The sequence below is a fragment of the Trachinotus anak genome, unplaced genomic scaffold (genome assembly GCF_046630095.1).
Source record: "Trachinotus anak isolate AG129_WGS33_773 ecotype Australia unplaced genomic scaffold, CSIRO_AGI_Tana_v1 ptg000025l, whole genome shotgun sequence".
Taxonomy (NCBI): Eukaryota; Metazoa; Chordata; class Actinopteri; order Carangiformes; family Carangidae; genus Trachinotus; species Trachinotus anak.
In genome coordinates, this window is record NW_027273876.1 from 5,204,818 (window position 1) to 5,227,401 (window position 22,584).

Consider the following 22,584-nt stretch of genomic DNA (forward strand, 5'->3'; position numbering starts at 1 on the left):
TTTCAGTTCCTTGTGTGAATCACTCTTTAATAACAGAGAGACCCACTCTGCCTCCTTAACACCCAGTTCTTCCAAACCCCACACCTCCAGTTTATGTCACAGCCTTTGTGTATTATATTAGCTAATATTTTTCTAAAACACATTATTTTGGGTCTGTTCTTGAACAGCGTTATGACATGTTACTTACCTTACCATGAAATGCACTTTGCCTTTTAAGTTTGATATTTTTGTGCCCAAGGCGGTGTGCATGGCCCGAAGGTGGAAGGAGAGGTGCAAGGAAAAAGGCTGCAAAAGAGGCTGTGCAAGGCAACATGTTGGCACATGCATTTAAGTGATAAAATAAATGAAATAGATGTAATAAAAATAGATGTTTAAGGCTGGTCCTTGAACGTCTCACCCAAGTAAGTGTAAGAAGGAGCAGGCGGCGTGGAGCCAGTGGTAAATGTACAAACTAATGCAAATAGACAGTGTGTATTGATGAAAGAAAATACAAACATCTGCCTCGTGTTGGGTGACCACAAATCCCTGCCAATACAGTAATCAACAAAAGTGAGAATGGACAAGATCGCACAGAAGTAGCCCTATGTTCAAAAGTAGCTCACTTTAGCTTGGCCCACATGTCATTTTAACACAGTTTTATATCTGTGTGAGTTTTGGAGCTGCCTCGGTTCAACAGTACAGGTGGTGGTCACGTTGACAGGTTCAGTTTTGGCACTGCTGTGGGACTGTATATAGATGCTGACTGCACCAATTCGAAATGTAGTGGAATGAAATACATCCTCCACATTGGTGCAAATGACAAGGCTTTAATTATTTGCATACCAATGTGTTGATGACCATTATGCTGGCGACCTACTTCGACGTGCAGCTCTGTGAAATACAGAAACCAGCTAGTAGTAGCAGTAATGTACAGTACGTGGGTGTTTATGCTTCTAAATTAAGCCGCAGCATTTTCTCTTTCATGTTCTACCAAACACCCACTTTTACTGTTGTTCCACACACACGTATACTGTCTGCGTCCTCCTTGGTCTTTTTCACTTGGTTCCTTCTGACATGTATGTTGACATCTGCGCTTGACATCTTGAACTTGCAGGTGACAGACGCCACACGCAGCGCACTGGAAAACCCTCCCCACGGGGCACGAATTCAACCTATCAGCTCGCTGGTCTTCAGCTCAGGTTCAGATGTGAGTGCTGGTCTGCCCACTGGGATTGTCTAGCAGCGTGGTGTGAAGGAGGAGATAGCAGGAGGAAAAGAGAAGAGAGCTCAACTCAGGCTTCTGCAGAGCTCGCAGGAGCAGCTGAGTGGTTTTGGACGATAGTGGGCTTAACCCTGCACTCAACTTAAACCCGTTGCCAACCTCTTTGAAGAGTTGGGTGACTGGCTTTTGAACCAGCAACCTTTCTTAGACGGTGCGTCTTGGAACTATCTTCTCAGTCCGCCCACTTCTGTTTCTGCACAGCACTGATGCAATTACTCTTTGTCTGCTTTTTTTTCCCCCCCACTGTCTTCATTTTCTGCCTCCTTAATTCTCTCCTTTCACAATTTTCCTTCATTTCTGATGTTGTCTTAGATCAGCATTTTAAACAATATAAGTGAAACTGTCTGAGAAATAATTGATTATATGTAAAGCAAAGTGCTCTTTTCCTGCAAGCTTTACTTAGTGTTTTCCCCCTTGCCCGTGGCAGTTTCACCAGCCACTCACTCGTCTCCCGCTTGTCCAAAGTTTCATGCCAGGGAGCCAGTTAGGTTTGACCATTCGCTGACAGCCCGCAGCCCGGTCTGATCGCCGATGGGGGGATACTAGATTAGGAACCTTTTAGGACTTGTAATTTCCTCAGGCTTTTTCCCTTAAAATTCCCCCCTCACAGTCACTTCTCACACTCAGTGTCACGAATGGCAGGACAGGCTTTAGGTGGCTTATGCAACAGTCCATTAAGTTTGCCATAGAAATGGCCTGTATTGCCTGAGAGGCTGCAGCAGACACCTAGAGATAAGTAATGTCAGAAACAGACAGCGATACGGATGGGGCCTCTTACATCTTTTATGGAACATTAGACTGAGTGAAGAGATGACCTAATTTGAATTGATTTGGCGTATATTTGTGCTCAGGAGAGCACACACAGAGACACGCAGACACAAAGAGACACACGTACTTTATGCAGGCACCCCCACGTCCGCACACCCACATGTACAGACACACACACTCAATCACTGCTAATCTAGCTCTCTGTGCCTGTACGCTACCCAGCTGTAGCTGCATATCCTTGGCAAAATCTTAGCAGTTTTCAGCTGAATAAGCTCAAGCGCGATTACACCGCTTTCTATTAATGAGGCTGTTCTCTCTTGCTGAAATCTCCCTCCACACTGTTGTTGTGCAGTTCACAGTCCAGTGGGCTACTGGCCCGCAGATGTAATTGTTTTAACTTGCTAACTGTACACTCACTCAATTAGGACCAAAGCAGAAATCTGCCTTATTTCCTCTGCCCACTGCAGAAGAGGAAAAGTAGACGTCTCCGTGAAGCAGCGCTGATTATAGCACACACAGCTCATCATAAACACACACACTCCCACACAAGGACTTGAGGAATGTACTTTTGTAGTTTTTCAGTTCTTTGTGTGCAGTATTCAAGATGACACGCTGTGTTCATCTTTAATCCCATCTTTTTTTCTTCTCATGAGTATTTTCTGCTCCCCTGCTTTGTCAAGGTTTCTCTGTATGCATTCTGTTTAATTAGAGTGTTTTGGTACTGGCCTTTGGCAGAGCACTGTGTATTACTGCATTGTTTTTGTGTGTGTGTGTGTGTGTATGTGTGTGTGTGTGTGTGTATGTTATTCTGCCTTTTTCTACTTGCTCATTTTGACATCTTGCATAGTTATTTAATGACACATACAGGTGACGCCAAAAATGCTTCTAAATGACTTCTCTTTTTGTTTCAGTCTTTTTAAAGATGTTAAGATATTTCTGGGGATATGCACCAGATTTAGTCTTGAGTGCAGCCGTTAGGAGTCAAGAGCACTTTTGTATCAGCTTCTGAGTTTTAAGTTTTAAATTCAGTCATTTGGTTGAAGATCAAAACTGCAGTCCTGTCCTACAAACCCAGAACCCAACTTTGAAGTTTGCTGCAAGATTGCTGGGAGCTATACACTTGGATTCAGCTGACATGTCTTAGTGAAAGTTTCTTAATGGTGACACTGTGTTATTTAGATGGTGTGAACCTTGGCAAGTCCATTAGTTTCATACATTATATCACTTTGGAGTGCATTATCACAGTGGCCACAAAATATAACATATTTTATACTTTTAAGGGTGATCATTAGTTGCCTATGAAAACAGAAAACTGATTTCATGGGAACAACATTGAAGGATCAGATGATTTCATTAGTCTGCTGATTTTATTGGTGCAGGCTACAGCACCTGTTAGCATCAGTGACCGGTTGTACGACACTTAATGAAATGTTGCACAAGTGAAGACAAAGACAATGAGAGGATTGAGAAAATATATTATTGAAGAACTGAAGTGATAAATATGCTAGCTGATAATTATCCACCGGGCAGCTAATCACTGAAGAAAATGTCAGAGAAGCAAAACAATATTAAATATGTCTAATTGTTCATACAGCAGTTACTGTAATCACTGAAGAAAATGCCAATCGCAGGCCATTGTTCAAGTTTTTTCTGAGGAGAGATGTATAGGCTGTATCCTCACTGGGATCAGTGTAACAAGAAAAGTAAAGATGGGAGACTTGAACTGAACATTCACATTCACAAGCTAAATGGCCGTCTCGATATTTTTGCAGCTCGTTCATTGCCGTGATGTTGTAGACAGGTTTAAAACAGGTCTAATTTTGAATCTTGAAAGATTTCTAAAAGTCTAATAACTTTTTCTTTTGGGTTGGTGCATTGATGAAAAAAAAAGAAAACAATAGTTGGGCCTAGAACAGACCCGAGGTATCCAACAAGACATTGTTGCAGTTGAGCACATGCAGGGAGGTTACTAACATATTACATGTTGTCAAATCTGCCAAACCTGTGGGGCAGGATTAAGTTGATCATCTATATCAAATCCTGCACTGAAGAACTAAAACTGAGGATTTCTCTGCTGTAACATTATATAATATAATATAAGTGAATAACTTATAGCTTACAGCAGAGCTGTCTTAATGTAATATTGATATATATTTTTGTTTCTGTACAGAACTCTTAGACCAAAGAGTGATTTTTCAGATAGGTCTAATGTCATTGATAATGTTATGTCTACATGTGACTAGGATGATTAAAGACAGGGACAGTAGTCACGGTGTCGGTAATGAGAAGTGACGGGATGTGTGGACAAATAGGATCTTATACTTCTGTTGGAAATCTTGTGAGTAGTGTGTCAGGAGAGAAGGAGGGCTTCATTTAAATCAGTCTCAGTGAGGGGGTTTCGGTGGAAACCAAATCAAAAGACTCGGGAGAGGAAGACGCGAGCTTTCATCTCGACTGCTACATGTTGAGTTGGAAGGGTGATCTGCCTGTGAATGTTTTGACACTTTGTTAACAAAATCTGAGGAAGTCGTGCTTGGCAAAGGCTCGCTAAGAAAAAAGAAACGTACAGTGTGTGTAAAACCGACTCTGCAACAATGATGAGGATGTTTCTCAATAAGGTCAGTGAACTATTTGCTTCAGTGTTGGAGTATCTCATCAAACCTTTCAGGGTTTCTCCCTTTATGCTCAGCAGTTTGACAGTCTCTCTTATAACTCTTTTGAGTTTGACTGAACCAAGGTGAGGAAGGTTTGTCATATTGAAAGCTGCTATTGGACGACAAGCACAGAACAGGTTCTATCAGCATCTGTGGTTGCATCACTCTCAAGGAAAGGCTCCATTTCAGCAGCTGAGAATGTGAATGCTTTTGAGAAAGGTCTTATCAGCCTCAATTGGAGTCATATGTAGAGTAAATGAATAATTACTTTACCAAAGTGTACTTAAAACCCACATTAATTCCTTGGCTTTGTTCCCTCCCAATTACCTTCTTTCCTGCCTCCTACTTCACCCCCACCTCTGCACTGCCTCCCCCTCATCTCCTCTCTCTCTCCCTACTACTGTATCGTCTGCCTTTTCTCTTTATAGCAGGATTAATTGCCCTCGAATGATTTTATAATTGAGAGATGTTGCTGTCCTGGGTGACGGTGAGGCAAATGCAATAAGAGCCTTTGGAAGTCTTGAAATGAAAATAAAGGAAGGTGGCAGAGCGCCCTGTCAGTCGGAGTTAATAGTAGGAGAGCGTTTGTGTGTTGTGCAGGTGTGTGTTTGCCCACCGACAAATGCGCAGTAATTGTAAACGAACTGATGAATGCACACACAAATACCTTCTGAAATCTGCACAGCTTTTGACTCAAATGTGTGTTGAGACGCTCCACTCCTTCCACAGACAAACAAAACAAGTGCGCACGCAAACGCGCAAACACATTCGGTATCCCTGACATAAGCTGCACTCATAAACAGATGTTCACTTGAAAAGCATCGTTTTCTCATAAATAGCACTTGTGAACGCTCTGCAGTTGGCGTTCAGACATGAATAATTGATGACACATTTATGGATATTAGGTCGATGAAGTTGCGGAGAGTCATGCACATGTTGGTTTGTTTGCATCCAATTATCCTCAGGCCTTCTTATTTTTTGGGGGGTGCGGTGGAGGGGATGGGGGTCAAGCCTACTGCAGATCATCTGGGGGGTGTGAACAGGCTTGAGTCTGGCTGTTCAGCCTGTGTGATTTCCTCAGGCCCAGCCAGCCCCAACCTGCCAAACGTGAAATCTAAGGAAAAACAACTGAAGTCCATCAACAGGGTCTGACCACAAGGGCCAGATGCTCTGCTCTTTAGAAGTTGCTTTAGGCAATCACACAGTGAGTGAAGGGTATTCCATGAGCCACAATAACACTACCTCATATCTGACCTGTAATGAAAATACATGTGTTGCTCATCAGCCATGAAACAAGAAATTAAGGACAACATTGAAATGCAACTTATTTTGATTAAAAGAGCTTGTCTTTAGTTTGATGACTGAGTGGTAAGCCTGGTTACATGTCTGAACTGGTCCACTGATGAACAGCAACAGACACACACATAAACAAAGAAACCATCTACACCCACTCTGTCTTGTTTATACTTTATAGAGACTCTAAAATCTTTTTTTCCCCTTGTCCATGTGCATAAAACCACACGGGCCATTGTGGAGTGTTTTATGTGAGGAGAAGAACCCAGCGGTGTGTGACTGCACTGAGAGGGCAATATTTTTTTTTAAATCCAGCTCGACGCTTGGGCCCCGGTGGGCATCTTTAGTTTGACACCAGCCTATCATTTTGAGCTAAAAGCCAAAAAAAAACAAAAAGGTGGTGAGCCTCACTTCATTACAAAAAATCTCCACCTAATGTGGAACCAAGACTTTGCAAAGATTCTGTGGCCCCTCGTGTCTAAGAAGCATTAGCAAGGTGAGTGGGTTGAATGAAAGCAGTGGTATATCCACAGCTCTTTTGCCTTCTTTGCGTGTTCCCAATCACAAGGCTTTTTCTGTGTGTGGGGAGGGAGCACGGTCTGCCTTTTTTGTGGAGACCCAGTTGAAATTGGTATACATGAGCAGCCTTAATAAAGATAGGAGTGATGGGATCAATAAAGCCGGATTGCCGCCATGAGGGGAGCTGGCAGAGTGCTTCATTGGCTGGGCTTTAACAGAGAAACTGAGCTAAGTAGAGGCCTGCTTTACAGGCCAAGCTGTTCCAATTACTCTCTGATAGACTCGTCCTCCAGACCTGACCACAGATCACACTGTTAAGATGAATACTGAAATTGTCCGCGTCCAAAGTGGCAAAGAGGGTGGAATATTTGCAGAAAGACACGGGCAATTCATAGAAGTTAACTTAATGTTGTGGAGGCTTCTCTTAGCGGAATTGTTTCCTTATTATCTGCATGGCCAGCCCTAATGCAATGCAATCACTCTGGCTGACAGTGAAAATTAAAAACTGTGGTGCATGCATTATGTATAAGGAACAAGGAAACGGGGTATTTTTATTTTTACCTGGATTGTTTTTTTTCTGTAGCTAGAAGAAAGAGAAATTTGGATTGTTTTACCTGAAAGAACAAAACACGTCTTAAAGTATTAAGGTAAAGACCTGCATCACAGGTGGGTACAAATGGACGCTAACGTGTCTGATGCGGTTCAGTCTGATGAACAGCAGAGAATCTGATAGCATTTGTCAGTGCATCTGAGCCGAGATAACGGATCTGGAACACAGCTCAGCCCTCAGTTCTCCTCTTTCTCAATAGCTGAAAATTGAAAAAGGCTTATTTAGAGCTGCCAGTAGTTTCTGATCATGCACTTTCTCTGAGTTTCACAGACACCCCCCCCGCCCACCCCCCACCCCCCTCCCCAATCTCTTTCCCTTCACATCCAGGCCCTCGTTTCCCTATTTTTCCCCTCCTCTCTTAAGCTTTCACTTGTTCCCTCTTTTTTTTTTTTTTTTTTTTTTTTTGGACCGGCTCTCAATCCATGGGTGATGATAGTTGTGAAGTATGGGTTGGGCTTGTTCTTCAGTTTACGGAGCCTGAGTCTTTCTGAAAGCTGACAAGATGAAAGAACCATTTTCCTCCCTCTTTGTATGCTCTTCAGCTCATCATTTTCTAGCTCTCTCCACCCTTCTCAGCTTCTTTCTCATCTTCAATTATTGTCCTTTGGATTTTTATTCTTCCTTCCCCTTTCAACTCCCCCCCCACCCCTCAGCTACTGGAACTATAATGGAACCATAAGTCTCGAGAGCCGGGTTGTTTAGCAGAGGGCAGTGCATGCTGCAGTCAGTCAGGAGGAATTCAGCAGCCCCCCTGTTGCCTGCTAATAATCCTTCTATAGCCATATAATGCACAGCAGATGCTATGGAAGCACTTTGATGTTAAGAATGTAAATTCTCTTTCATTCTTTAAACTGTATGATTGAGTGAAAAAACAACACCATTGCATATATGCACATGCTTTTAATTCATGATGCCGATAATAATAATAATAATAATAATAATAATAATAATCAATACATTCATATCTGATCACATACAGGTCACAAATATCCAACACTCGAACATGATCTAAGACAAAGTGAGCTGTCCTGTACTCCCTCGCTTTCTTGTCGTCAGTGCAGTTGCCTTATTGCTCACTTTGCGTTGCTGCTGCTCGCTGTGTTGCTGCTATAAACATTGCTGCCACTCCCTACAATACTACTACAATTATTGCCACTGCTCACTGTGTTCCTGTGATGGTCGTCGCCGCTGCTCATTATGTGAAGGAGCTTTCAGACTCCTGGCAGTTACTGCCGCGTCTGCTGCCTGCCGACGTAGATGTTTTGTGTTTTGAATTACGGCTCCCACATTGTGGCTAACAAGTCTCCTCAGATCCTGCTGGCAGCTCCATACACTCCGGGCCGCTGCTATCCACTCACCCGGATCTCTAGCTGGGTTGTAGCTTAAAATAGAGGCACGGTGGTCAATATGACACAATTTATGTTGGAAGTTTTTCTAACTAATAAACACTATTTACTGGCTCAGACCCCAACTTTGAAAGTGATGTTACTCTAAGACTTTTGTTTTCTGATTTCTTTGCTGGCATGTTAGGTCAGTGGCATTTAAGCAATTCACCCCAATGAGACCAGGAGAGAAAATGAAGAAAATGATGCATCTAAAACTTTTACCTGATCGATAACCCGGAGCCGCGGCTGACTATGAATACATCTCTTCTAGGATAAAATCTATCTCTAAACAGACTTTACAGTTTCCCGACCATCCTGATACTGTTCGTTAAACATTATTTATTAATCATGCATCTGCAGTTTGTCAGCAGGGCTCCCTGCGCTCTCTAGTCAGTCACTGTGACTGTAAATGCAGCATTGTAGAAAGTGATGTGGTCAGACTCTACTCATTGTTACATCAGTTTCATTGAGTTATATTATATTAACTTGTGAAGAAGAAAACCTTGTTAATTTACCTCAGTGCCTGGTCTAACGTTATTTCTCTCTTTCTTTTTTCCCCCTGGTGCCATTCACTCTAAATGGTTGCAAATAAAGGTAAGAGCCCTTTTTTTTATTTTTATTATGCATGCATTTTGTGTATCGTGTTGCTTGAGCAGAAATTTACAAGTGGCTTTGGGGACTTACTAAGGACTCTTTGGATAATTGCTTGAAGAAAGCAATTAGCAAAACCCTTAAATTGGAAAGTAAGTAAACAACCTTGTGGCATGTATCAAATGAATCAACAAAAGAATATTTAGAATATTGTAAACATCCGCAGATGACTAAAATTGCGTTTCTCCCCCTTGATTTAACTGGTTAACTCCCTCATTAAGGGGAGAAGGAAGAAAAATCTATGGCTTGAACTTTTATATTTATACTTTTTTGGCTGCAAAAGCTGCATGCAAGAGGGCGAATGATCTGCACTGCTTTTGGCATGCTTTTCTACACTGTGATGAAGAGTAGTCCACAGTGGAGATATTTAATTTTCAAAATCAACCACTTGCTGATTCCTTTTTGTTATGAAGCCGAGACTCGGCTTTGCAGGAAGGCCGTGGGTTGCTGTGAGCAAGAGGACCTCTTATTTAGTCTGTTGACATTTCTCTCCAGCTATTAGCCCGATGCTAATGATAGCGGAGAAAATCAAGATTGGATTTTTATTTTTTTTTCCAATTGAATAAATCAAAATTCAAAACAAGTTAATGCACATAAATTGAGATGTATCAGTTATGTTTTGCACTGTTGTAATGTCTTTTTTTCTTCAGTTTGTCTTCTGGTGTGTACCTTATTGTAGAGGTCTGCATCAATTACCATGGCTGTGCAGGAAATCCAGCCGTTGTTTGTAGAAAAAAAGTCTCCAAATGCTGTGGTTCCTCTTGGTTTCTCAGTGTCACGCTGATGAAAGAGGACCCCACAGTGATGTTAGCTGACCCACAGCAATTACAGAACAGAAGCAGCACCTTTCAGTTACCTCCAGTCTAATAAGAACAGTATATTCCTGTATGGTATGAGTGCACTAAGGGTCGTTGCAGTCACACAGCATATGTCTTTTTCTTCTTGTCTTTGGTTCTCTTCTCTTCCCTTTACTTCTCTCTATTCACTCTCTCCATTCGTTCTGGAAATCACATGGTTTTGGTATAGCCATGAGTTTCATGCAGCATGTTGACAGGCTCGTCGTAGTTCTGTGTAATGTCTGTATCTAACCTTAGGCATCTTCATTGTTATATAAGGCAACCCTTTAAGGTGGTTTTTATCTCTTTAGAAAACACGACCTTAAGCTAAAAGAAGATGTTTTTTTGTTAACATTAAGCATTGTTGGTTTATCTGTTTCCACTATTATCTCCAAAGTATTTATTCACAGCCTTGGCGGTGGTTTTTACTGCTGATCCTATAAAAGATGTTTTGAGCAATTAGCTTTAAGATTTTTTACAGAAAGTCTAACTTTCAGGCTTTCAGATTACTTCCACCCATACCTACTTATTATATTTAGCTTATTCCAGCCTTAGCCTGGCAAATGTGTTAGACCAGCATTCCCCTCCAGTCCCTGCCAGCTCTAATAGGCCGTGCCACGATGCCTAGACCAGGCACTGGGTCCATAATCCTTCACTCTGTCTTCTTCCTTATGCTGTTATGAGTGGAAATGAAAGTTACAGCCCTGAGGTTGATCACAGTATGCAGAGACTCGCATTTAGCTGTGAGTCAGTACAGGCTGGGCTTTAATAAAGCCTTGCAAACAAGATGAGTGGGCGGCCAGGCTTTGAGGACAATCACCCCCCCCACCCCCCCACCCCCCCATGCAGGCAAGGACGATCTGTCGCTGCACTGCCAGAGACAATAAGTCACTCTGGCACAATAAGAGAAGGGTCCCCAGCTCTCGATGAGGCATTCCATATGGGATGAATAGCATCTCTAATGACCACCCCTCTGCTTATTACCACTGTGATTACGAGCCATTTGTTTGCTTTATCATGGCCCTAAACCTCAGGGGATTTAATGAGTGTTGGGATGTAAAACCGTCTCCCCCAAGGATGCGAAGGTCACAGGGATTGTTTGATGTGGCACAGAGAGTGTTGGGCTTCTTTTTTCTTTTTTTTTTTCTTTACACATTCCTCTTCGCTGTTTGTGAGTTTGTACTCATCATACCCTTAACTACTGTCAGAATTATTCATGGCCTCTGCTGGGATGACAGTGCAAGTTGAGTTTTGTAAAACCAGCAGAGAAGAAAACATGGATGAATATAGTTTTTTAGATGTGGGAGCTTCAGGGATGATGAAGGGGTTTTTTGGTAAAGTGGTTCAGCTGATGATAAAAATGATGCCTGGGACAAAGAGAGGGATGATCATACAAAAATAGACTTCCTAAAACGGCGGAATGAGCTGTATTGTTGTGGCTGTCAAGGGTATACTAGTGTAATTGTTCTCATTACAGCACCATCATGACTTGTATTGTTATTATGTCTGACTGCATCAGTTTGCCATTTCCTCTTCATCTTTCGCTGCAGTCTCAGTGGGCTTCATTATCAATAATTAAGAAATGGCAGGCACACCCGCGTCTGTTGCAGCCACCTGACGGGATGCACACACGCACGCATGCACGCACAAACACACACACACACACACACACACGCACACACGCGCACACACACACATACACACATACAAATACTTGTCGAACCAGAGGAATGGCAGGAGGCTTGGGCGGCCTTCATATCTCTCCGTTCTCCATTAACCTTTCCGTAAGACTCGCAAGGCAGCTGGAGAAATGCAGTAAATAATGAGTGCGAAGCTAGTCTAGAATTAGCGTATGAGTAATTAGTGTTTGTTTGGTCGCACCCATCTCCAAAGGATCAGCAGATAATTTGCACTCGCTGTGTTTGCCACCTGCAGGTCAAACAATATGGCTGACATTTGGGTTGATGCATTCGTCAGGCAATCTCCTGCAGGGATTAGGCCACACATCCAGGCCTGATTATCAGTATCAAAGTTCCATTACGGCCTCCTCCTGTAAATAATAACGAGGAGGATCCACCTGCTTTTCGCAGGAAAAAATACAGCAGTGATAGAAGAGATGGTGATAGAGATAAGATTTCTGGTTCCATCAAGAATTCAGAACTCAAATAAGAAGTTTGCAGCTTCCACTTCAGTGTGTTTAGGGTCAAAATCAAGTCATGACTTCAATTAAGTTTTGTCTTGAGCTCCTGGTTCTATAAAGTTCATGGTGAACCCTCTTGACTGGCTCGTTGGCCCACTCATTAAAATGACTAATTGATGATGGGCCAAGACCACGGCCAAAGAGGCAGTGTATCAATTATTAAGCTGCATTAATAGATTAAACTGGGAGAATGTGCAGAGCATTTAACTACGGTAACCCACTGAAAGTGGAAGCAATTATGAAGTACCTCTTTGACAACTCAAACAAAAAAACTCTCTGTAGTCAATGCCTCGGCTATTTTCCCTAAGGGCTCCGGGTCTGACCCCGCTAATGGCATTAAACATAATTAACAACACTGGTCCAGATTTTCCCTGCTTTTATGTGTCTTAATTGATATTTGCTTGTCTGATGATGATTGGGAAAAGTTGGAGAGAATAGGCAAGGCCCACCCAAAGTGGCATATCTTTCCCCTGACATTGAAGCACCATAATCACCCATCTAATCAGTGAAATTATTATTATTATTGTCAGGTTTAATGGTTGCTCGTTTGGTGGCCTTTAAGGGCAAAGTGTTTCGATCCATGCCGCTGCCTCCAAAGCACTTTGAAGAATGTGACCAAATCAAAGTTTTTAATTGCGCCTCCTTGCAAGCAGCACTTTGCCACTGAGTGCTATGGCTATTGTGATTGATTGTGAGTTTCTTGCATTTTCACAAATGCATTTTTCATGAATAAAGTCAACTCAAGTCAATGAATAGTGTCCCACAGAGAAATGTGTCCAGGCTATAATTTAACACCATTGGCACTTAGACCTTTGTAAAGCCTCTTTGGTAGAATAGGACTTAAGAGTAAGACTGAAATGTTAGAAACGGCCACAACTTAAGCAGGTGCAGGAAAATGAGCAAGTCTCTTATGACAAATGGCATGTCAGTCAGTTGGGCAGCCTATTGATTGGGCGGCCTCTGGCTGCGATTTATGCCTGCCATTCCTCTCCCATTTGAAGGGGGATGTGTCAGGAAATGACAGAGTTATGTACAAGTCCTCCACATGATTGGTGACCCTAAGGTGGGCTCGTTACCAAACCTGCAGTCTATCCTCTTGCAAAAAGCTACGCAGGAGGAGGTGATGTTTGATGTGAAATGAATGATGGAGAGGGATATACTGTGCTGCACTGTGGGGCAACAACAGCACATGTATATAACAACCCTCTCAACTCTGATTAGGATGAAACTTCTATTTGCCTCGCCATTGCCTTGATTAAATCTCACATCTTAACACGGCCCCCGTGGCATTGCGATGCAGAGGTACAGGATTGAAATGAAAGTTTGCCATTTTTCAACCATGATTGCTTTATTGGACCTGGCAATGATGACCATCAGCGGGCGTGTGTTTGCTACTGTCACTTACAAAATGAAAATAAATAAATAAATAATAAAATAATGGAACGGGAAGAGAAAAAAGAGCTGCACCGCCTGCCACTTCCAATCTGACTCCTCTCCATCAGTTGCTTAACTGACACAAATAAATCAGCAGAATGAATCCCAATAAATGTTTCTTCCTATTGCAGTAATCAGCACTCTTTCCCGTACAAACTATAAATGGATGCCAACTGTGTTTTTTTTATTTTTTTTCATTTTCTCTCTATCCAATTCAAATTGGTTTCAGGCTGTGTATAGCAGTCAGAGCTGCAAGGTTGGGCAGAGTGAGAGTGATCAGGGTTTAGATGCATTTGGCAGACGTTTCCTGTAATTCAGTGGTTGATGGAGAGAGCTGATAAGTGAATTGGTTTCCTGGTTCGGGCTGTGTAAGCTACTGAGCTGTGTTTCGGTACCTCGGAATGAGGGCAGCTGTGTTTTTGTGGCTAGGGCGCATTGCAGTTTTAAGAAGAATTGGAGTCGAGATGAAAAGTGAACATTTCAGTCCGGCTTAGTGTTGAGCCTAACAGCGCAGAGCCGGGGCTCTAAAAATGTCTAAAGTTTGCGACCAAAGTTGGAAGTTCGGAAACCAGTAAAACTTTCTTCCATCATATGGGAACCATAGCAAAGTAGAATCTGACTCATATTTTGAGGGTCTGACCCAAGCTTAGGTTCAAGAAGTTAAGATCTGAAGTTTTTGTCGACACAAAGGACTTTTAACTTTTATATCCCATCATTCTCAGTTAGAATAGATCACAGACTTTGTTAAAGGTCAACTGAAAGCATCAATTTCAAAAAAGCCTTGCAAAATCCTGTCATGCTGCAACAACACTTGTGTATTCTTCTTACTGTATAGCCTGTATTTGTTGAGGTGGGTTTTGAAATGGGGAAAACAGCCCTTTAGAAGTGGTCAAAATTAATTTGGTTTGGAAAAAAAAAAAAATTAGATCTGTGCATGGCAAATAATGCTCACGGAACAGCCTGCGTGTAGACAGGCATGAACATATGGTCCACACAAGATAGCAAACAAAGCTCCAACCAGTTTGTGTTCTGTGTTTTTGCAGTGAATGATGTTGCTTTTCATTGTTAGAGCTCAGAGAGATGAGGAGAGTCCCACTTTGTTGTTTGCCTTTCGAGTATGCTCCCCATGACTAAGCCGCAGTGTCATGGAGTGTACACCTTTATACGCCCAATCAGCCATGTCCACTTCAGATGTTAAGCCAATTAGCAGCATGTGGGCTTGCAGTATTTCACTCTCCCCACTGTCATTAGTCCTGGTCAAAGTCAATACATAGGCACTTGATCTGTGAGTGTTTGGTCACATAGAATAAGTGCTCTCTCACTGCCAGTGACAAAAGCCTGTCGTCCTGGTGAGACTTGTTGACAGGGGTTTGTTAGCACACACACACAAAGAAAAACTCCCACATTCAAGAATCCACACACATTGCCCCGCTCACCTTTATTAGCCTGACTTTGTGATCCCAGGACTTAATGAGAACTGAGAGAGAGCAAAACAAATCCAATAAGACTTGCTAGGCACATAGCGCAAACTAGGTTGCCTCTGCCCCTTCTCCCATTTCTCCTCTTTCCCATTTTGACTAATGTAATTTATGCAAAAAGAAATTATAAATAGCATATCAATACCACCACAGTTTTCCGGGCCGGGCATGCAACACCACTCCCGGCTGTCAGGGTAAGTAGGTCGGGGTGAGTATCTCAGAACACACTGACTAGTCAACCCTCCCAGAGCTGTGTGTGTATGTGTGTGTGTGTGTGTGTATATATAATATATATATATATATGTGTGTGTGTATGTATGTATGTATGTATGTATATATATATATATATATATATATATATATATATATATATATATATGTGTGTGTGTGTGTGTGTGTGTGTGTGTGTGTGTGTGTGTGTGTGTGTGTGTGTGTGTGTGTGTTTCTGAGGAGAAGATTTAACATCAGCACACTCCAGATCACATCCAAATTGAGACAAAAAACACACGGAAGGGAAGTCATGGCGTGTGGTTTTAATCATGAAGTTTTCCATGAGCTCAGAGAGTTCAGAGGAATGAGTTTGAGTCAGTTTGGGCTCAGATCTGTTATGGGCTGGAAGTTTCCGATATTACGTCCATAGCTACAATAAATCCGGAGATCAACAAGTCTACTGTCGTGCATCTTTTATTTGAAAATTTACATTCACGCTTTTTTATACTACACTTCCCTTTCAGCGACCTAGTCAGAACACTTCAAAGCACTCTGAGGGTGACAGATGCCTAAAACAAAGACAGCAGGGTTCACAACCTCAAGTTGATGACGGGCTGAGATATGTGGATGTGCGTTACGGCTGCCCTCCCACAAGAACTTTTGTGTAGCAGACCTGTTGCTAATGAGTGTCCTCTCCCTGAGTCTCTTGAACCAGCGGAGTTTGTGCGTTTCTTCAAATTTGTCTCCCTTAATTAAAACCGTGTCGTGCCGCCAAGTACGTCGATGCAGCCGCCCTCTCATCCAGACATCCTTCCCCCTGGTGTCCTGCACGCAGTAGCCTCCCCGCCACCCTCACCCATTTGCCTTACCTGTGCTGCACTCCTTATAATAATACCTAGATGAATATTAATGTCCGTACAGCTGTTGTGTTGTTTACCGGGCTGCGCCACTGCCTCTAACCTCTTGGTGTAATTAGGTATGAGGTATGAGCACGGAGAGACACAAGATAAGTCTGAAAGAAATGCAAGGAGGATGCAGTTGAGAAAGGAGAGAAGAGTTGGTGATGTTAAAAAAAAAAGAAAGATGGCAGGAGGTGAGTGCAGCGGTGGTGGTGGTGGGGGGTGGGGGGGTGGGGGCGTGTGAGCCTTGCAGGGTTTTCTAATTAAGTGGTTTTCAAAAGGAGATCAGTGAGAGAACACAGCAGTGTGTAAATAAGCTTGTATATATGTGTGTGTGTGTGTGTGTGTGAGAGAGAGAGAGAGAGAGAGAGAGAGAGGGGGAGAGGGAAGGAGGAAGAAAAAGAGCAAGTGAGTGAGGAGAAACAGCTGTAAACAAGCTGCTGTATAAGAGAGAGAAATGTAAATAAATCTGTAAGAAAAAGAAAAGGATGAGAGAGGGAAGTGTGTGTGTGTGTGTGTGTGTGAAGGAGAGAAACGGAGAGTAAACAGTTGGTTTTCCAAGTGGCTCACGCAAACCTGCTGATTGCAGACATGAGGCAATGCTTTGGGGAGTTTAAGGAAATCTAGGGAAGAAAAATCTTTACATTATTTTCTTATATGAACTGGATTTTGAGCAGCACTTTCAGGGTTAAATAACCAAACTAGTATTGTAGATTTAGAGGTCAAATTTTACATGTTTAAAGGCACAACCTGAGACCCACATGTAAACAAAAGCACCACTGAACATTGAAATTCAATGGAACGTAGTGGAGCATGCTATTAGTCTGAAATTGATTGACAGGTCTGTTATTACAGGGATGAATGGAGCTAAAACTTGCCCATGCTCACAGTTTGTTTACATCAGCAATGTCCGTAAGCACAGTGGTATATGATCAATTAAAAAAACCAAAAGTGCAGATTTTTTTTCATCATTAAGATAAATTCTTCATTTGTGCACATGAATTCAGCTCATTTGTTTTGTGTATGGCCAAAAAAAATATAAAACACAAAAGTAAGCACTGGCCCTTTTAATGTCAGCAATCCTTAATGGAAAGTATGCAAATCATGCAGATACAGTCCGTAAATGCTAATTACTGTCAGGTTGAGGCATATCAACTGAGTCCAGTGTGTTTTGGTTACCTGAGCATGATTAGAGTTAGCAAAGCAATGACCTGGTCAATGATACTGCTGACAGTCAGTGAGTCTGTATGTGTGTGTTTGTGTGTTTGTGTTTGTGTGTGTGTGTGTGTGTGTGTGTGTGTGTGTGTGCGCGCTCCTTTATTCAGTGCCAGACGGGATGGATGAGAGCAGAGGAACATTGCTTGTCATTGCTGGATGACTGAGCCCTTTCAGGCTCCCCCCTCCCTGAATGCAAAGATCAGACTACAGATGGTAGTCAGCACTGTGTGATGGAGGTCGAGGATGTTACAGCGGGCAGGGCCAGTGGGCTGTGGGTGTGTGTTCTTTTACTTGTTTTCAACCCCATGTCTGGAATCTGTCAACTCAGGACAAATGGTGGCATTTTGTGGGGTAAAAACTGGCAGGGTACCAGGCAGCATTGTTATCATCACCAGCTGGTTGAGTTTTAGAGGACACAAGCACAACTATGTCTGTGTCCACAACAGTATGGAGTGAGTATGTGGCGACTGATGCCCTGATGTGGTACCCTTGAACCCTTGCCATCTGGAAAGTAGAATTTACGCTCTTCTCCTCCTGTTTACATTTTTCCAGCCACAGTGGAAAGTGATTAACTCTTCAATAATTGTTTTCTGGGCCATTTAATTGATGCTTCCATTGATCTTATTTTTCCTCATATGTCTAATGAATTAAGATGAATCACATTATGGTCAGGCAGCGATTTCACTGAATTCATCGTTTATTTTAGGGTTTGCTTGTGAAGCAAGTTCCGATAAATGCCTCGGTTAAATTCTTCCCTTCTTTAGCGCTCCTCAGCGGTCTGGAACAAGGCCCTGCTGTGCTCAGTTCCAGCACTTGAAATACAGAAAATTACCCATTGCCAAAAATATCTCTGGACTAAGTTGTCCCCAGTCTTTGCATTTGAATGAGGGACAGGGGACTGAGGTTAAGAAAGTCTGGTTTGCCAGGCGTCTCAGCTGTGGGCGGACAACTGTGGAAATCCACCAGATGCAGACAGATCCTGAAAGGAAGACGGAGTAAAACAATAGACTGTGCTGGATGAAGGGAGTAGGACAAGAGCAGATTAAGAGGGCAACAGGAGTCAGGGGAGAGGGAGATGATGGGAGTTTCTTTGCTGAGTGATGGCCAACAGGGATCACTGTCAAAACAGCAGATATCAGTGCCTGCCCCACTCAATCCCCCCTCGTCCCAGCACCGCTATCCATCAGCTTAAGCAGAGGGGAACATGGGGCATGCTGTGAGAACAAAAGAGAGAAGGGAGTGCTGGTGGTAGCGGGGTCAGACGGGGGGGCCTAACCTCGTCAGAAGGCCTAAACCCTGCAGTCAGTCATCATTGACCCGGGCCCACCCCTGCAGCCATTGTTATCCCAGAATCTCATCTGTCCGGCCGACCTCGGGGAGGTGAAAGAGACGGCGGTTAACGGACTGCTGTGCGGGTTTGATATATGAGCCTGCACTCAGGATTGACGTGGGAGAGATGGTGAATCGCAGGTTCCATCAGACACAGCAGGAGTCTGGAAGTCTGAACTGTCACATGGCTTTTTTTTTTGTTTTGTTTTATGGAGTTGTCGCGTCTGAGCATTTGGGTCAGAAAGCCCCGCAGTGAAAATAGTGGGCGTATTTTGTCCTCTCGGGGCATGCTTGTTTCCTGTCGGGGACATTTTAAACTCCTTAATGTCATGTTTGAAGTGCAGCCAGAGACAGAAGATTTGGATGCTTTATTCTTATTTTGGCTTCGGGGGTTTTATACCATACACTCGGTGGCTTGTTTTAATTCCTCTTGCCCACTGGCTAGACAGCAGTATTAACTGGAGATAGATCCACTTTATCACTTACCAAGCCTACAGTTAAAACACCAGATAATATTTCCTCCCATATACTTTAGTTGGGTCCTAACTATTCATTATTTATGATCTATTCCAAATTACATTATCTTTCACCAGGCTTCAATTACACCCTTCCCTGAGGCTGGGAAAATGACTCACGATCTGCGCAAAGGACTGCACAAGAGAGAGAGCGAGAGACAGAGGAGGATCATTTGTGTGTGCTCGTATCCACCACAGTGAAGTGGAACCTAATTTTTCCCAATTTTCATATGTCTGATCGGACAACTTAATTGATTGGACATAACGAATTAAATATCCACGCAGCGATGCAAAAATATATTCTGCAAATTGTGATCTTTATTGATGATACTGTAGTGAGGAGGACGATAACACACCATAATCAGCCAGAATCAACTGGATATGTACTGTGGTGTCTATAATTAGGAGCAGTGGGGACTGGTAAGCGATCATCACTGAGGGAACAAAATATGGTAATATTACATTAAATAGTCTCTGTGAGAAGGCATCATGAAAAATATATGTTCATTTAAGACACAGGTTCATTAGAGAGAATTAAATATTATTTATTGATTTGACTTTACTACTACCAGTTTACAGCTTTACGCAGCCAGCCGAAGTAAAACCAGAACTTTGAGGTTTTGTTTCAGAAGCAAGAAAATCTAAACTACAATGACATTTGTAATGATTCAGATTTCAGAAAATCCACAAACACCATTTCCCACAAGCCCAAGACAGCTCGACAGACTGTGGCCAGTCAAGCGGCGAAGTATGAGAATGGATAAATATGGATAGTTGGAAGCTGTAGTTTCTTTTTTTTATTTTGGGGGATTTTTTTTTGTCTCTGTTTGACAGTGGAAGTGGAGACCGAGAGGAGGAGAGAGAGAGAAGGGCAGTGACAGGCAATAAATGGTCTGGCCGGCTGTGAGTCTAACTGCTAAACCTGGTACTCAGGGCTTTTGACGCCCATGTAGTATACACCCTAACCAGGGAGCTGTAGTTTTTATTTGATGACAAAATAGCAAATTCATAATAATAATAAATTCATAATTTCATTTCTAAAAGCAAGTGTTACAGTAAATACTAGATAAACCCCAGTTTACCGAAGCTGGTTGAACTAGAAACCATCCTGCACAACATGTTGACGTTGCAACCCCTAAGTACTCAATAGTACTTCATTATTACAACATTATTACAATATTATTATGTGGGTCCTTGAACCACACCAATCTTAGAGCTGAAAACCACCTCTGTGGTAGTTCCTACTACAGTAGTGGACCCTTTTTTTTTGTCAAGATGATATGCACATACACACACGCACACACACACACACATACACAGACTCACAAGGTGAAAACAATACCAGCCACACTCCGTTGCAGATGGTAACAATAGGTCGCGCAGATGTGATGTCAGGCCTTTGGCTTTGCATTAAAATGGGGAAGTTACTTTAAAAAGAATGGGTTGCTGCTAGTGTTAATGTTGCTAGGCTAGCAGGTTTCTACCCATCCATCTACACTGCATCGGCAAGAGTTGGTCATCCCCTAAACAGTGTCCAGTCACTGACTTATGGAAAAGCTCTCCCAGTGTGATTACTGCAGAAGCAAAGAGAGCCTCACACCATGTTAGATGATGCCCAAAAAAAAAAAAAGCACAAGGAAATCCTGCAGTGCTCACAAAACTAGCCTCTTGGAGGTTGACTGGGGAGATTGTATGAGTATGTGACTGAAAAACCGAATGAAGGAAAGCCCATTACTAGCTGCTCGTTCACATTTGCTTCTAATTCAGTTTGACATATTTGACCAGAATTTGATCTTGAGTAGAATTTAGAATGACACTCTGTGGACTTCTATAACACTCATCAACACAATTAACTTGGAGTTTTGGGTCCGTAGGGGGTGAGGAGGTTAAAATCACGGTCTCATTGGGAATCTTGAGATTCTGCGTGATTTCATTTCAGTACATTTAGTTCCTCAAACATCTTATCACCGCCTTGAATAATGATTTCCCCTGAGCAGATCCGATTAGTAAAGCTTTACCCTCCACGCTTCTTTTATTTTCTTGTAGCGTCCTAACATGTGGTATTATCCTTCTGAGAGAGAGACCGGGAGCTGACAGAGACAGAACAAGACGGAGTGAGATGAGGGGGTGAGAGGAGCGGGAAAAGGCAGAGAGAGAGAGAGAGAGAGAGAGAGAGAGAGAGAGAGAGAGAGAGAGCATGTTGAACATGACATCTAAGTATCTAATTACCTCTGTGGCTATGTCAGCCTCCCTGACCAGGCTGCTGTTTTCACACATGCACCCTCCCCGGGTCTCTGAGCCTGCCCCAGTGTCCTCCTGTCCCCTCTGTGTGCCCTCTCACAGCTCATAGCACATTCAGTGCGTTGCAGCAGAAGTGACTACATGTGAATAACAACTTGAAAAATGGACAGCTGCCTCATGAAAACCAAGTGGAGGAAGTTAGAAAGACAAGATAATACCTGTTAGATGGGCGTTTATCCTTGCAGAACATTATGTCTCATGAATTCAGTCTGTTAAAGGTCATAGAGCAAGATGCCATGTATGCAGAGTAAATATTAATAACCTTCTGAACTGTAGTGCGTTTGCCAGGCATCCATGGTTCACTTGCACACAGTCCTGCTCTTCAATCTTAGGAGAAGCAATATAAATATTTGACTGTATGCAGTTGGTATCAGTGGTGGAAGAAGAGCGCACCCATCCCCGTCTCCATCGTCTACGTCTTCGCTGTATCCTTTTTGTCGGGGTTTATTTTTGGAGGATGATAAACGAGGGCGAACGCTAACCTCCCGTACGAGCGTGTTTGAAGACGTGCCGCAGATTGTACGCAGATGATCGCAGCGGAGGGTGGTGTCTGTTGGGACAGAGTTCAACAAAGGGAATCGTTAATACACAGCTGACAATTTTATGGATGTGCACGCTGATGTCTTCCCATATAGTCATGTATAATTCACTTCCTTCTTTAACTTTTTATTAAGTCGAAAGAGCAGCATATTGTCCATTGTCATCAAGCTTCCCTTGCTCAGTCTTTCTCTTTCTTTTTCTTTCTTTACTCCTTTTTTTGCTTCACTGTCCTTGCAAAAGAAAACAGGACGCATCTGAAAACAGAGGCAGAAGTGCCTTCCACACAATACCACTGCATTTTCCCCAAAAGTGCCCACAGTGGTTAATGTTGGTGACTACGAGGTTCTGTGATTTCATGCTGTGTCCACTTTTCTCAGTCATCACACTGCTCTCAGTTCCTCCGGTCTGCCTGCAGTTTGTCAGGGTCAGATTAGAGCGGAGGAATGAAAGAAAGAGACAGAGACAGCCATGGTCCTGGACCTT

General features: G+C 42.8%; 2 protein-coding genes across 12 annotated transcripts in view; one reads left to right on the top strand and one right to left on the bottom strand.

The window, feature by feature from the left end:
• Window positions 1–22,584, bottom strand: part of rpl38 (ribosomal protein L38) — a 374,880-nt gene that overhangs the window by 259,417 nt on the left and 92,879 nt on the right. The gene's annotated exons all lie outside the window — the stretch shown is intronic.
• sdk2b (sidekick cell adhesion molecule 2b) overlaps window positions 1–22,584 on the top strand; it is a 253,404-nt gene that overhangs the window by 66,012 nt on the left and 164,808 nt on the right. The gene's annotated exons all lie outside the window — the stretch shown is intronic.